Source organism: Typopeltis vanoorti, chromosome 4, assembly GCF_054136105.1.
Source record: "Typopeltis vanoorti isolate ZY-2024b chromosome 4, IOZ_Tvanoo_1.0, whole genome shotgun sequence".
Taxonomy (NCBI): Eukaryota; Metazoa; Arthropoda; class Arachnida; order Uropygi; family Thelyphonidae; genus Typopeltis; species Typopeltis vanoorti.
The window spans coordinates 96079864-96085268 of NC_143552.1; positions in this window are offsets into that span (position 1 = coordinate 96079864).

The window sequence follows — 5405 nt, forward strand, 5'->3', positions numbered from 1 at the left end:
CATGTGTGATTTTTCCTGTATATGTTTCCCATTAAGTTTGTTTGTATTTTCTTCTTCTTTTTCTCTATTTATCTCTTGCAATAGGAGAAGAATTGTTTTTTCTATTGTGGGGGGGGGCATTGCTTCCTCCATATAAGACCGAGTTACTGACCTCCGGTTGAGAAGCTTTTATAAAGATTACACCGTCATGACGAGAATGGAACTCAAAAAAGTAAGCAAGACATATCGATCTAACAACCGAGCTATGGAGAATTCGAAAATTAATTCGCATTTAGTCGAGAATAGACGTTCTCATTCAATATCGACAAGTTAAATATAAAATAAGACACCATGAAGCAAAATAATTGTTAACTCAATCTTCTTTGCAGTCAAAGTCTATTTCTGAACTTCAAATAGCTTCTGAACTCAAGTGCTTGAACTATGCGTTTTTAAGCTAGCGGATGAGGACATTTAAATTATTTAAGTACCGTAATAATTTGCGCGTGTAATGACGAAACTGAGAGGATAACAAGTAAAGTCCAGTTCCTGAAATCCTCGCACCCACCTAAGACATTCAAAGGTAACCCTAAACAAAGAAACGTACCTCTTCAATAATGATTTTTATTTGGAATTTACGATAACCAAACATCCAATTTGAAAAATCGGTATCGAGATTCTTCACTCCATGCCACAAGTTTCCAAGTTTCCTGCCCAGTTACGGGTGGTTTTGCACTACGAAACTCAAACCTAGGAGATATTTTCTGTGTGTGTGTGTGGGGGGGGTATTTGCCTTGTACGCAGTAAGTTCATGAAATTTGGACAGTGGAGTTCAGTATTTAATGTTTTACGCAAAGCAGGTTTCGAGACAAACACAGACTCGCATTTCTACTCGCTCACCAAAATGAGCGAGTAGGAATACTGAACAAAACAACGCTTAGACATTATTCCCAAACGCATCGGCAATGAAGGGATTTTGTCAGCAATAAAGCGGCACTGTTTGGAACATAACATTGAGCTTATTGTAACAAGGTAAAGTAGAAGGTGCTAGAGAATAGACAGTCCAGAGAACTTCGATCGTTTTAACTAGCATAACTAACAAATGCACTGTACATATATTTCATGACTCTTCAAACCTTTGAAGGAGATACAAATTAAGACTATCAAAGAACAATCCAAATAAGAAGTTTAATAGGGAATTATGGAAGATATATACAACGTGTCCCAAAATTCACGCAAGATTTAAATTTAGCACCATTTGTGCGGTAAAGTGTTGCCAACGAGGAAAAAAAAAGACAGCGTGACAGCTGACAGTTCAAGGTTATTAAAAATGGAGCGCTACACGAAAGAACAACGCATTTTCATTATTGAGCAATATTTTAAAAATAATGAAGGTTTGGTAGCTACAGTTTGCAATTTTCGTACAAAATATGGTCGGAATAGTGATTTAATCATCAACTGTGAAAAGATTAATTAAAAAATTCAAGGAAACTGGATCAATTAATGATCTTATACACTCTGGCCGTCCTTCAACAAGTCGTTCAAAAGAAAACATCGAAGCAGTTCGTGAGAGTGTTGCGGAGAGTCCAGGAACATCAATTCGACACCGTGGTCTTGAATTGAGCATTTCGAGAAGCTCTCTACAGCGTATTCTCTCGAAAGATTTGCATCTTTATGCTTACAAAGTTCAACTGACTCAAGAACTGAAGCCTACTGACTACACAAGCGAAGAGAATTCGTTGGATGGATTATGGAACAACAACAAGTGGATGCTTATTTTTCGAACAAAATCATCTTCAGCGATGAGACTAATTTTATTCTTGATGGCTTCGTTAATCGACAAAATTGTCGCATTTGGGGTTCAGAAAATCCACGAGCGATTGTTGAGAAACAAATGCATCCACAACGTGTCACTGTTTGGTGCGGATTTTGGGCTGGAGGCATCATCGGTCCATTCTTCTTCTAAAATGCGGCTGGTAAGGCAATAACAGTTAATGGTGCTCGCTATCGCGACATAATAATCCAGTTTTTTGTACCTAAATTGCAAGATATGGATGTAGTTGACATGTGGTTTCAACAAGACGGTGCCACATGCCACACAGCCCGAGAAACAATTCAATTACTGCATGAGTAATTTCCTGGTCGTGTAATTTCCCGTTCTGGTAATCAGAATTGGCCGCCCAGATCATGTGACTTAACGCCGTTGGACTTTTTTCTTTAGGGTTTTTTGAAGTCTAAGGTTTATGCCAACAAGCCCACGACCACCCACGCCTTGAAGGAGGAAATTGAGCGCTGTATCAAAGAATTTCAGCCACATTTATGCAAAACAGTCATGGAAAATTTCGACAAAAGAGTGCGTATGTGCCAGCAAAGTACGTATGTGGAGGCCATTTACCCTATATGCTATTCCATGCATAACCCTATACTGTATGCTTTATGAATCAATAAGAAATTACAATTTTTAATTAAAAACCTGTGTTTTCTATCAAAATTATTTCTTGCGTGAATTTTGGGACACCCTTTAACATTGTGAATATCAACAAAAATATATTTCAAAACAATAATTATGAGAAATTGTTTGGTATAGTTAAAAAGATATTGTGAGCAGTATGTTAACAAATCGGAAGTAATGAAATGACACTTGCATTGGAGAAACGTTATCACAGAGAGGCTGTCAAATCAATGGGAAACGGAAGTAGGCCGAACAAAACAAATATTTGTTTGATATATTGACGATATTGCTATAAAAAGAATTCTTTGAACCTGAACGCATCAATTTAGACTGGTATCACCATTAATAATACAGAAACAGGGAATTATGTCAGCGGTATCTTATGCTCCAGGAAACTGCTGCTAAATAAAAAGTCAATCGACTTTGGTTGTTTCCTTCTTCAAGAATGATTCGGAGGCCTAAACCTTTTCAGATATTCGATTACCCTGATATCTTTCAGATATTAATTTGAATTCTGCTCCTTCAATAATGCCTCTAAGTCCTTCAAAGATAAGAATACTGCATTTTTAATAACTCCCTTGTATTTTTAGTTATGTTAACATAGTAAGGGATGATGACGACTAGTTTCATGATGATGTATTTTAACTCACTGACGAGATCTCGACAGTCCTTAGGTGTAGTTCCTTCTCAAAGTAGCCACCCATCACTTTCAATCTTGAAATATAACGTAGTACATGATCGGATCCTTTCAATATGTGTGTGTGGGGGGAAGAGAGAGAGTCCAGTCGATACCACTTTGTAAAGATTTCCCTCACAGGCATTACTTCATGCGGTTGTTCGTGCATTCTGTCAATATTGTGCCTATAAAAGGGTGAAATACCAAAGTTCACCTGAAGGCAGCATCTTCCTTCAATGTTGAAAGTGCAGTCACACATTGCTTCAACTGAAGTTTTGATTTCTGGATTCAGTTTGGAATAAGTTATTATGAACAGGAGTTAAAAATGAAGAACTTAACATTGTATCATGTCCTATGCATGGGTTCACTTTTTCTTAAAGAGTATTAATAAACTTTTGAAGAGTAAGAATGAGCTTAAAGAGTAAGAATGAACTGTTCAATCTCATCGCGAAGGTTTCTTTCGAGTTCTGTGATTCACTCCTTCTCTGTGTCCTTCCCACTCCCCCCCCCTCTCTCTCTCTCCCGTAATACTTGCTTCATATGAAAATTATAAATAAGGTTTCAGTGTGCCCACTGAGTTTACAACGGCACACCCACACCGCATTGCAAGACTGCATAATATGGTACTGTAGTTACATCATCGGTACTAATGTTACATCATTAGTACTGAAAGTTTTTGTTCTCTTTAGGTTTCTGCCTAGTCTCTGACGAAAACCAACCAGTTTGAAACAGCTGTCAGACTAATGAAAGCTTTTCAAAATGGACCAATAGGAGGGGAATGTACGGACTATGGGGAATATGCAGTGGACGACCCAATACCCTGTGCATTCGGGGAATATGTTGCTTGGGCAGCAATCATCTCTCCTATAAGGTCCGGCTAGGGCAACTAGTAAATGCCAGCGAGTGTATTCTCGTAAGCTTTCTGGACAAATTTCATACGAAACTTTCATAGTTTCTATATTCGGCTTTGAAATGTTGCTGGATTTAATATTCACTTAATTTTTATATATTAGGCAAGTTGCAAATAATGAACGAAATACATTCCACGAATTTATGCTGGAATTATATATTATACTAATCATGATACGAGTTTCTGGTAGAAACAAACTCTGCTTCCCACAAATGACTTAATTGAAGTTGAAAATGAAGGTGTAAAGCCGAAATAACTCAAGTTGACTTAATCAGGAAATTTACCTTCAGTTAAAAATGCCCAGAAAATTTTTAAATGTACGTTACTGTGTTTGAATCAGGTAGAAACACGAAGTTCATAAAAAACACACGATGCAAACTTCATCTCAGATGACAAATGATAATGATTTTTTAAACTCTTGTTGAGCTTACTAATTGATTATTCTGGTCAGAAGTAACTGCTTAATTTAGCATCAAAATATCTAATGGTCTTGTTCCAGTGTGTTATTTTGTTCCACCAGGTATGAAACTACACTGAATAGAAAAATTATGGTAAATCATTCTCGGAATAATATATTTCAAGATATATCAAAATATATATATATATATATATAGCCTATTGTTGGCCTGTTACGGAGCTGTTCTAAGCCTTACAAACTGTACCCGTCCCGAGGATAATGTCGTTATAGACGAACCAAAGGGCTTCGAGTATATATATATATACTTTTTATAACATGTACACATTTAAAAAAAAAAACACGGGCTTAATTGGTTCTCGCATATTATGCTGGACAAAAACCTTATTTACATGTTAATCGCTTTAAAATTGTCCGCTAATTTTGTCTACGAATTGCGTATGTTTTCTGGTAAATCAGCCAGAAAACACACACAAGTAAAAAGAAAATGGTAGGTAAAATAATCTGGTGCGCAGAGTAACTCCTGCATGCTGAATATTTTAGAATAATCTCAAATGAGTCCTAGAGGTATTGTAATAATAATAATATGCAAAATGCATTATTATTATTATTATTATTATTATTATTATTATTATTATTATTATTATTATTATTATTATTATTATTTGGTGACACCTCCAAGGAGTTCAAAGACTTATCGAAGGAGGGCACTTACTATACAACTCTCTGTCCTCCATGTAATCCACCAATAATTGGAAAGAAATCAAACACACTTAAAAGTACTAAAGATTATTAGTGAAAACAGCAGAATATACGTCCTTGATATCTGCCAGATGTTACAAGTCGTGAGAATTGTATCATTGCAAAACAATCTTTAGGCGATAGGAAATGATGACGTACGACATGATCATTCCATATCGCCAAAATGCATTATATAAAACATGACTGATTAGAAATACTTCTAGTGCTGTCATAG